This window comes from Malania oleifera, chromosome 13, assembly GCF_029873635.1.
Source record: "Malania oleifera isolate guangnan ecotype guangnan chromosome 13, ASM2987363v1, whole genome shotgun sequence".
Taxonomy (NCBI): domain Eukaryota; kingdom Viridiplantae; phylum Streptophyta; class Magnoliopsida; order Santalales; family Ximeniaceae; genus Malania; species Malania oleifera.
Genome location: NC_080429.1, coordinates 45,431,033 through 45,443,409, shown reverse-complemented (window position 1 = coordinate 45,443,409; position 12,377 = coordinate 45,431,033).

The window sequence follows — 12,377 nt, the reverse complement described above, 5'->3', positions numbered from 1 at the left end:
GAGCAGCGGTCCCACGAGCTAGAGGAAAAGTTGAAAAAAAAAAAATACCAATTGGAAAAGATGATGAAGGAAGTACGAAACTATCCCTCTACGGGGGAATCATCGATCAAAACTTTGGACCCTCCTTTTACTAAAGAGGTAATGGATATTCCTCTATTGAGTAAGTTTAAAATGCCAAATATTGAATTGTATGATGGCTTCTCCAATCCTATTGATCACCTGGACATGTTTAGAGTGTTGATGGAATTGCAAGGCGTCTAATGCAATCATGTGTCGAGCATTTGTAACCACCTTAAAGGGAAATGCCAAGGCATGGCACTGAACTCTAAAGCTTGGCTCCATTGGATCCTTTTTTGAAATGGAGTAGTTGTTTATAGGACATTTTGTTAGCAGATGGAAAATGACAAAAGCCTCAGCTCATTTAAAGAGTCTTTCCCAGGAGGAAAATGAGACACTAAAAGAGTTCATGTATGACTTTGTCAACGCCGCCTTAGAAATTCGAAACTTGGATCATGGGGTGGTGGTAGCGGCTTTGACGGCAACTCTTCAACCAAGGGATTTCCTAAATTCGTTAGGAAAAAAACTCGAATCAACATGAGAGAGTTGATGAAATGAGCCCAAAAATATATTAATCTAGAAGAAATTATGACCACAAAAAGGAGTCGTTCTGATTTGAAAAGGAAGGGTCCAAGGCAAGAAAGTAGTAGGCAATACAGCAACCAAAGGGAGGTAGGGCCATGCCTAAGTTCCAGTATTATATCCCCTTGAATGTATCTTGAACCAATGTGCTAGTGCACATTAGGGAGAAAGGCCACATCTCTTGACAAGAACTCATGCACACACCGTATTACAAGAGGAGCACCTCAAAATTCTGCAAATTTCATAAGGATCACGAGTATAACATAGAAAAGTGTGTCCACTTGAAAAATGAAATTGAAGCTTAAATAAGAAGGGGATACTTGTCAAAGTTTATAAAAAGAAATGATCGTTGAGCTGAAGCAAGTAGTCATAAAAAACCAGAGGCTGAGCAAAAAGAGGAGCAGGTTGTGGGAGAAATTGTAATGATCTTCGAAGGACCAGCCAGTGGAGGGGATAGTGGTGGAGCCATGAAGAGATATGCAAAGTAGGTTTTTCTAGTTGATGATCAAAGGCAGAATCAAAAAATGAAGAAGTAGAAGGAGATAATCACGTTCACTGAGGAAGATGAGACGGTGATGCTTTGGTGGTATCACTACTCGTTGCTAATTATTGGGTAAGAAGGGTGCTGATAGACAATGGAAGATCGGCTGACATAATCTTCTTGTTGATTGTACAAGAAATGAAGATGGGAAGGGAACATCTGAAACTTGTCTCAACGCCTTTAGTCGAATTTATAGGGGACATGGTCCATCCCCTGGGTACAATTGCACTTCTGTTAACCATGGGGACTCCTCCGTAGCAAGTCATCTTGATGACTAACTTCTTGGCGGTAGACCATCCTTCTGTCTACAGTATAATAGTGGGACGCCCCACACTCAATGTAGCTAAGGTCGTAACTCCTACCTATTATTTAAAGGTTAAGTGACCCACACCGAATAGAATGGGAGAAATAAAAAGGGATTAGATGGCGGCTCATAACTGCTATGCAATGGCTCTGAAGGGAAAAAAGAAGGACGGGATGCTTTGACCATAGAAGACCTAGAGGTAAGGGGTGAGTACTCTCAGATCAGCACACTAGATGAGGAGCTGTGTTCCAATAAATAAAGATAACTAGGAAAAGTGCATCAAGATCTAGACCCAATTGCCAAATTCATTGAAAAAAAAAAGCTTGTGAGATTATCATGTGAGTATGTAGATATCTTCACCTGGTCAACTGATGATATATCGGGAATTAATCCCATGATCATCAAGCATAAGATAGAAGTAGACCCTAGCCATTGTTCAGTAAAACAAAAGAAGAGCAGCTTTGCTCTTGAAAAAATCAAGATAATTAATGAAGAGGTAACCAAGCCCTTCAAAGCTAACTTCATCAAGAAATTTAATTCCCAGAGTGGATCAGCAATGTAGTTCTGGTAAAGAAGTCAAACGACAAGTGGCAGACCTACATTGACTTCATAGACTTAAATAAAGCATGTTCCAAGGACAACTTCCCTATTTCGAGAATTAATTATTTGGTGGACTCCATATCCGAACATGAACTCTTATGATTTATTGATGCATATTCAGGCTATAATCGGATCCATATGCACCTACAGGACAAAAAGAAAACTGTCTTCATCATAGAAAATGGGTTTATTGCTTCAAATTGACGTCATTCAGGTTGAAAAAAGCAGCAGCGACTTACCCGAGGCTAGTGAATAAGACTTTTAAGGATCACCTAAGGAATACCATGGAGGCCTATGTAGATGACATGCTAATGAAGAGCTTGAAGTCTAATGATTATATGGGATTTAGGAAGAACATTTGAGTTGCTACATAAGTACGAAATGAGTTTGAAAACCAAATGTGCATTTGGTGTTTTTGTAGGAAAATTATTAGGATTCATGGTGACTTATAGGGGGATAAAGGCGAATCCTGATAACATATAAACTTTGATGGAGATGCAGGCCCCACATACCAAGGAAGTGAAAATTTTAACGTGAAGAACTGCATCTTTGAGTAGGTTTGTCTCCTGCTAAGGAGATAAGTGTTTGTTGTTCTTCAAGGCACTACGAAAGGTAGGAAAATTTGAATGGGGTGAAGAGCAAGATAAAGCCTTTATACAACTTAAGTAATATTTCAGTTCTTCACCCATATTAACCAAGGCAGGTACTAGAGAAAATTTGTACTTGTATCTAGCATTTACATGTTGTGCAGTGAGCGTAGTACTTGTCCAAGTGGAAAATAGGCAACACAAGCCTATATACTACACTAGCAAGGTGTTATGGGGAGTAGAGATCAGTTACTCGCTAGCATAGAAGGCTGCTTTTTCAATCATCTGTGTAGCTAGGAAGCTAAGGCCTTACTTCCAAGGGCAAAAAGTAACCGTTTTAACCAATATGCCTCTAAGACAAACCCTTCAGCGGCCAAAAATGTTTGGAAAGATGGTAAAGTGGTCAGTCGAGTTGAGAGAATCTGACATCCATTATAAACCAAGGCTCGCAATCAAAGCCTAAGTTCTAGCCAATTTTATCATTGAACAAGCTTATGAAAAGTCAGAAGATGCGGAAGCTTGGGTGCTCCATGTGGATGAGTCCTTTAGTGCAACATGATGGGGTATATGCTTGATCTTTACAACCCTAGATGGATTAGAGGTGTAGTACGCATTGTGGTTGGAATTTACAATGATGAATAATGATGTAGAGTATGAAGCCCTATTGGCAGGGTTACGACTCTCTGTGTCACTTTAGGTGAGAAAGCTCTAAGTTTTAAGTGACTCTGAGCATGAAGTAAAGCAAGTGAGAGGTGATTTTGAAGCCAGAGGACCAAAGATTAAAAGATATATGTAACGACCTGCTAAATTTTTTTAAAAAATATACATATAAACTAAAGTTTGCATTGCTCTGTTACTTGCTAATTTAGATCTAACTAACAACGTAAGTAGTGAGAAGCTGAATTCACAAAAATCCACAACCATATATATATATGTATATACAATACCAAAGTGTCAGAATATCCTCAAAATACACATACACCTCTGAACTAGGGCTACACAAGAGTACTCCCTTCCCAAAAAAAGACTCACCCTACTGACAGGGCTGCATTGTAGCCCCCTTCTATCTGCAAGCCTAATATGCTCGCCTAGCTAGATCACCTGAAAAATTTGTCAATTAAATGAGATGAGACGACGCTCAGTAAGATGAAATATGCTATTGCTAGTGTGTGCTAGGTGAGCTACATGCTTGTAAAATCTGACTCAGAAAAATACCATAAATAACAAAACTGAGTAAAACCTGTACACCTGCTGCAATATAAATCATACCTATGTTGCTTAACATAAACTGATTTTTCTGAATGTTCTATTCATAATACTTCTAATATCTATAGGTATAACTATTTTCTGTAAATCTGATCATACATATATATAATAACTAAAAAGATTCCCTAGATGGATGACTGAAAGTCATCATTTAACCCCTCATGATAGGGTTATGCGGCCCGAAAGCGGGACCTAACCTGGCTGGCTGACCAGGATAAGTCAGCTGAACTTCGATAGTCAGATCGGCCCCCTCAACCCAGATCTGATGGGGAGCCTATCCAAAACATAGGCATGATCGACTTTAGAATACTTCATACTATCTGAGTACTGCTTGCACTTTGAACTAAATATAGCTACGGTACCGTGCTATGCTAGCTGAATATGGTCCATCAAGGTTTGATACTATATATAAATAACTGATATTTCTAAAATACTACTTTTACCATGATTTTGTAACAACTGAAGTAACCACAACCTTATATACACTGATCTAAATAAACTCTAATAACTGAATATTTGAGATATCTACATAACTGAATAACTAAAATATTTGATTAATTGTAATAACTGAATGTTATGGTTTTGAAATTGGTATATCATAGTATTCTGAAAATGCTGTAAAATATAGGTTTCTGTACGTATATTGTAAATCATGGTATTCTGAAAAATGTATAAACTGTTGACCTTATAGGTTATGTCTGGTTTTGATTTTGATAAATACTTATTATATCTAATGAGTGTTTAATACTTTGTGCAGGAACGTAAATTGACAGATCATAATGCACATGGAGAGAGTGAAGCTTGAAGACCAAATTTCTATTGAAGACCCAATTCCTTATGTTGTAATATATTTCATTCATATAAAGGGTCTGTAATAGTAATTAGGGCTTTTTGTATGTAATAATCACACACCCTACGTGTATGGTCTAGTAGGTAAGCTCATAATGCAAATGACCTTAGGGATTACCCTTCGGTCGACCGAAGGTTGACTGACACCTAATTTTTTCGGTGTCTTCAAATTGGACCTAAAAAGACCTTAGGACACTCACCTTGCACTTATATATATTAGGAACATTGAACAGGGTGTTTGTGAATCAAAACGGGACCAAAATGTACACTTTGTGCACTTTTGGTCGACCGGCCCATGCAGTTCATTCTGCCTCGGTCGACTGAATCTGGTTTGGGTCAACAATTTGACCTCAGCCCGGTCGACCGAACCATTATAGTTCAAATACCCCTGGTCGACCGAAACCCCCTGAGGTCAACATTTTGACCATCTGGTCGACCGAGTCCAAATTGTATTCCAATTGTCTGGTCGTCCAAGGGTCCTTGGGAGAAATCTCAACCGTCTAGTCGACCGAATCGCTCAGTTCAAAATAGTCTGGTCGACCATACCTCGATAAAATGGAAAAATCGCCTCAGACATGTATGTTCGGTCGACCGAGTCCCCAGTTCAAAAATGGCCCGGTTGACCGAGCCATATGAAATTTGGTCGACTGAAAGTGTTCTGGTTGACCGGGTCTCTCGGGTTGCCCTAAATTTTTTATTGTGGTTAAATTTTTTAAACAGGGTTAATATAATAAAAATATCATTAATCTTTTCTAATAATCCCAATCTTGTCCCCAACGGTTATAATTCTTGGGGTGTCTATAAATACCCTTTTATTTGGGAAAATTAAAAACTTGATTAGCTTACATGATTAATAAGTTCTCTCTAAAGTTCAAAAATCCTACTACTCATTTTTATACTTCAATCACTTGTACTTACCCTTTTTCATTGCTTAAACTCTGTAAGTTGATTGAGTGTTTGTTTAGATAGGTTTGCTCTCCCATTCGTGTTTGATTGAATCGATTTTTACGAGAGGGGGATTTGTTCATAAGCCTATCCTAAGAAGACTAGTCTAAGCTTTTGAGTATTGCATTTGTGTTGCAATTTCTTAGGAAGCTTGTATTTGGTTTTTGGTTTGCAAAACGTTTTCAAAACTTACTCAAATATCTTGTGTGATTTATAGTTGATATTCTTGTGAGAAGATATTTGTGTTTGTGATATTAATCTTTGTGCAATAGTTAGTCACTCACATATTATTTGTTGAACACAAAGATTACATATCTTTTGCAAACCAAGCATATACTCTAGATACGTGATCGATATATCCTACTGATTGATACATTTGAAACTTGCTTGACATCTTTGTGTGAATCTGTTGATTGAAAATATTGAGATACAAAGATTGTTTGTTGATACTCTCATGCACGCGTTACACTGATAGTAAATATATTTGAGAGTTGATATATTAAACCACATTGAGCTTACATATTATATGATTCGGTGGTGTATGTGATTGCACGAAACTAGGTACATATTTGCTTTACATGAAAGCATAATCACTGTACCATTTCATTGATTAAGCAAAACTATTGTATTCTAGGCACGAGCCTAAAGAGGGAGACTAGCCCTTTGAAATAGTCCCTGATTGGCTTAGACCCGGTTAGGAAAGCTAGGTGCGTCATCCTGTTAAGGCGTGTCGGTTGAGGTCAGCTCCTTGAATTGACGTAATTGTAAAGGTTGAGTTCAGCCTTGTGCTAATTGACTTGGTTGTAATTGGTGCTGCTCCACCCTTAAGTGAGCCTTTAGTGGAATCCTCGGACTTGCGAGGTAGAGGCGGGGACATAGGCATAGTTGGCCAAATCCCAATAACATATCGTGTGTCTGTTTACATTTTCGCACCTTATATTTAACGCACGTATATGTTATGGTATGAATGGTGTGCATGATTTAAATTCTGGATATTTTATTTATAGGCACATTTGGAATTGTGTAGAAAGACCCTAGGTTACCAAATCATATTGACTTAACCTAGGAGAAAAGTTTAAATTTCCAATTCACCCCCCTCTTGGGAATACATCAATTTTAACATAAACTCTGTGCTGATCTAATATTAAACTCATGCCATACAACTAAATATCCATGTTATTAGGCTCTAAAAACTATATTTATGATTTGAATAATAATTTAATGAAAACATATAATTTGTACTTAATTCATAATAAGGTTTCCTCTACTGTGACGGGTCCTACACCCGTAAGGTTCCCCACTCAACACCTTGAAAACAATATATCCTAGAACAAAATATCACTATTTCTTTGACTACTACATTTCCTACAATTGCTGGAAAGCCAAATATTAAATAAAAGGCCTTACCCTGAATTTGGGTTGAAATTCAACTCAATCCCACCAATGATATGCTCTAATAGATTTGGAGAGAACTTCCACAGGAGCATCGTGGTGGCCTCAGATCATCGATCTGGCGAGAAACGGGACCGAAATCGAAGAGAGAGGAAGGAGAAACCATAGAGGAGAGAGAGAGAGAGAGAGAGAGAGAGAGAGAGAGAGAGAGAGAGAGAGAGAGGAAATTTCACTGATAATTCTGCATAAAATCCGAGATTTGTACTATTTAAAACCTAGCATTCGTCGACGAATGTCTTCTCCTCGTTGACATAATTCGAAACTTGGGAAAACAACCTCTCGGTATTTCCTCATCGATGAAATGTGTCCCCGTCGATGAGGTCCTCATGTACCCTTGTCGACGAATCCCCTATGTTCATCGATGAGGCCCTAATTAAATTTCTTGTGTTATTACATTCTCCCCCCTTATAAAAATTTCATCCTCAAAATTTACTTATCCATATGATTACTCATCCTTTAAGATAAATGAACTACTTATTTTATTACCTGCCCTCACTTATGGTGGAGGAAGACCGTGGTTACATAGGTAGTTCTAGGAGATTACAACTATAAAATAAAATCCCCCCAAAACCAAATGACTACCTATCCTATATTCTATATTACAATTACACTGTACTAAACAAAATAAAAATATTATTACTGTAACTTATACATTACTGCTATTACTCGTTGAATAAATTGGGGTATTTCTGTCTAATCTTAACTTCGAGCTCCCAGGAAGCTTCTTCTATCGCGTGATTCTTCCACAAGACTTTTACTAACGGTATCTTCTTACTACGCAATTCTTGTTATTTTTTATCTAAGATCTGCACTAGAGCTTCCTCATATGCTAAAGCATCACTGAGCTCTAATTTTGCATAACTGATAATATGGGAAGGATCTGGGATGTATTTCCTTAACATAGAAACATGAAATACGCCGTGAATCCTAAATAGAAATTGTGGTAAAACTAGCCGATAGGCAATTGACCCAATCTTCTTGAGGATTTCAAATTAGCCAATAAGCCTAGGGCTTAACCTACCATTCTTCCCAAACCTCGTGTTTCCCTTCAGTGGTGTTATTTTCAATAATACATGGTCACCCACTTCAAACTTCAACTCTAGACGGCGAGTGTCTGCGTAGCTTTTATGCCAACTCTGTGTTGTGTTGATTCTATCTTGAATAAGTCAGAATTTATCGTATGCCTGTTGTACTATTTCTGGTCCCAAAACTTACCTCTCACCTAGCTCACTCCAGTATAAAGGGGAACAACACCTCATACCATAAAGCGCGTCATAAGGTGCCATGCCTTTGCTAGCCTGATAGCTGTTATTGTAGGCAAACTCCACCAATGGCAAATAATAGGTCCAACTACCCCCAAAATCCATTACACATGCTCGCAGCATATCCTCAAGTACCTGGATCGTTCTCTCTATTTGAGGATAGAAAGTAGTGCTGAATGCCAATTGAGTCCTCAAAGCCTACTGCAAGCTCTTCCAGAATTGTGATATAAAACGTGGATCACGATCTGAGACTATAGACATTGGCACTCTATGGGGTCAAAGAATCTCCTGAATGTAAATCTTTGCTAATTTGTTCATAAGGTAGCTAACTTTAATAGGAAAAAAATGGGTTATTTTTGTCAGTCTATCAACAATTACCCAAATGGCATTCTGACCATGCGATGCTGGTGGTAGCCCACTAAAAAAATCCATGGATATGTATTCCTATTTCCATTTAGGAATGAAAAGTGGCTGCAACTATCCTACTGGCCTCTGGGGCTCAACCTTAACCTGCTGGGACGTTAAGCATTGTTGTAAAAATTCTATAATCTCCCTCTTCATGCCATTCCACCCATAATACTCCCACAGATCCTTATACATTTTCGTATTGCCAGGATGAATAGTGTATAAAGATCTATGAGCCTTTTCTAGAATTGTTCTCCTAATGCTATCATCCGTAGGAACACACAATTTGGTGCAAAATTTGAGAGCTTCATCATCAGAAATGCTGAATTCCTCTCCTTGACCATCCTGTATTCTAGCTATTACTTCTGCTAATTTTGGATCATCCCCCTAAGAAGCTTTAATTCTTCATATAATGTAAGCTGTACAACCAGACTAGCAATAAATGCCAGAGGATCATCTCCCACTAACTCCACACCAAACCTTTCCAAATCCATCTGAATTGGGTGCTGAATTACTGCTGCTAACTGTACTGTATCTTCTGATTTATGGTTCAGTGCATCAGCCACCACATTTGCTTTACTTGGGTGGTAACTGATGTTACAATCATAATCCTTAATGAGTTCCAGCTATTTCCTTTGCCACATATTTAACTCTTTTTACGTAAAGAAGTACTTTAGACTCTTATGATTAGAAAATATTTCACATCTCTCACCATATAAGTAATGCCTCCAAATCTTCAATGCATGCACCACTACAGCCAATTCCAGATCATGGGTAGGGTAGTTATTTTTATATTCTTTCAACTGCCTAGAAGCATACGCCACCACCCTACCATGCTGCATCAGTACACAACCGAACCCTTTCAAAAACATGTCACTCTAAATTATATAACCATCACCTCCTGATGGGATCGTCAATACTTGTGTAGTGAGGAGCCACTGCTTTAATTTCTGAAAACTCAGCTTGTATTCTTCATCCCACACAAATCTGACATTCTTCCTTGTCAAACATGTGAGAGGTCCTGACAAGGCTAAAAATCCCTCAACAAAATGACGATAATAACCTGCCAGTCCCAAGAAACTTCTGACTTCTTACACATTCTTCGGCCTAGCCCAATTCACCACTGCATCAATTTTTTTGGGATCCACTGAAATACAATCTCTTGAGATCATATGACCTAAAAACGTAGCCTTCTCAAGCCACAACTCACACTTGCTAAACTTGGCATAGAGCTTTTTCAACCTGAGCGTCTGCAATACCTGTCTGAAATGTACCTCATGATCCTCATAACTTCTCGAGTATACTAGTATATCACCAATAAAAACCACTACAAACTGATCTAGATACTAGTGAAATACTCTATTTATCAAGTCCATGAACACACCTGGGGCATTCGTCAAACCAAAAGGCATAAGTTGATCAAACAGATCGTCTATATGGGGTAGAGGATATTTATTCTTAATAGTAATCTTGTTTATCTCCCTGTAGTCAATAGACATCCTCATAGACCCGTCATTCTTCTTTACAAAAAATACTAGAGCTCCCCATGATGATACATTGGGTTGTATAAATCCCCAATCCAGCAAGTCTTACAATTGATCCTTTAATTGTCCTAATTCAGCTGGAGTTATACGGTAAAGAATCTTAAAGATCGGTGCTGTCCCTAGAGGTAAATCTATAGCAAAATCCACCTCACGTTTAGGAGGCAACCTTGGTACCTTCTCTGGAAAACCATTTGGAAATTCTCGTACTACTGGTATACTGTCAAGCTTCAATTCATTCTCTGACACTTCTTTTACCAAAGCCACAAACCCCTGACCTCCGCCCAAGAGTAATCTGTTTGCCTGCATGGCTGACACTAGCTGCGACGGAGCATGTACGAGTGAAATAATAAATCTGAATTCCTGCTCACTAGGGTGTCTAAAAATTACTTCTTTTTGATGACAATCAATACTAGCATGACTATTTTCCAACCAATTCATACCCAATATTATATCAAACCCACACATATCCTCACTTCCTGATAATTTAACATAGGATGTAGAGACAAAGGAATGAGTAATACTTGAATCAAATAAAACAATAACGAAATGTGATAAAATAGTAAAAATACTTGTTACCACATCCGTAGCAGCCTCAGCATCACCCGGCGTCAATGCATAAACCCTTACCGGGGCTACATTCCTCTGTTAGCCTCCACGAGGTGCTTGATATCCTCCCCGTTAGGGCCTGGGAGCTGGGACATGGTTTGGTGGACCGGGGCATGCACATGCCATGTGGTCGGGTCTCCCACAACGAAGAGGGGAAATATCGCTCGAAGAACAGCTCCTTGAATCGATCCCACGTCATTGGCACTAGAACCAGTCTCTGCTTCTAAATCAGTCGCGCTGATCTCCATCGGTGCTTCGCCTCTCTCTTCAGTTTAAACACTGCAAATACCACCTTATGTTCATCTGTACATGGAAGCACAGCCAACGTCTCCTCAATCAATTTTCAGCTATAATCGAGTCGTCTCCTCCAGCAAAAGATGGGGGCTTCATCTGCATAAACTACTCGATCGTGCAGCTACACTCCCCAAAGCTCTTAGCCATCTCAGCCATCACCTGCTGAGTGACACTGCGCAGTACGACATCAGTATCTCCTCCTCCTATACTGGAAGGTCCTGGCCTGTCCTCCCTAGAATTCATGCCATTGCTTCCTGAGTCCGTCCTAAATACAAAGAACACACTTAAGAACCTTATCTCCTGTATAAACCTAATTTATCCCATTCAACTTGAACCCCATATTCATAATTAACTACCTTTTTTGATCTTAATTCAAAACTCAGCTCTGCAACCTAGACACATGACCTAGACACATGACCTGACAATAGTTTACTATGGTTTTTCTAAAATCGTCACCCCAGGAAAAACACAGAAACCACCACGGAAATCCTGTACCCAGAGTACAGAACAAACCTCAAATCTTTTCCTATACTCTGGTATTGCTTCTACTGCATTCTAAAGTCTATAGAACCTAATAACCTAGGCTCTGATACCAAACTGTAATGACTTGCTAATTTTTTTATTTAAAATATACATATAAACTGAAGTTTACACTGCTATGATACCTGCTAATTTAGATCTAACTAACGACCTAAGCAGCAAGAAACTAAATTCTTATTAATCCACAACCATATATATATATATATATATACAATACCAGAGTGCTAGAATATCCTCAAAATACACATATACCCCTGAACTAGGGCTACAGAAAAGTATTCCCTTCCCCAAAAAAGACTTACCCTACTAATAGGGCTGCACTGTAGTCCCCTTCTATCTACAACTCTGATGTGCTCGCCTAACTGTATCACCTAAAAAATTTTTCAATTAAATGGGATGAGACGACGCTTAGTAAAACGAAATATGCTGTTTCTAGTGTGTGGTAGGTGAGCTACATGCTTGTAAAATATGACTCAGAAAAATACCATAAATAACAAAACTGAGTAAAACCTGTACACCTGCTGCAATATAAATCATACCTAT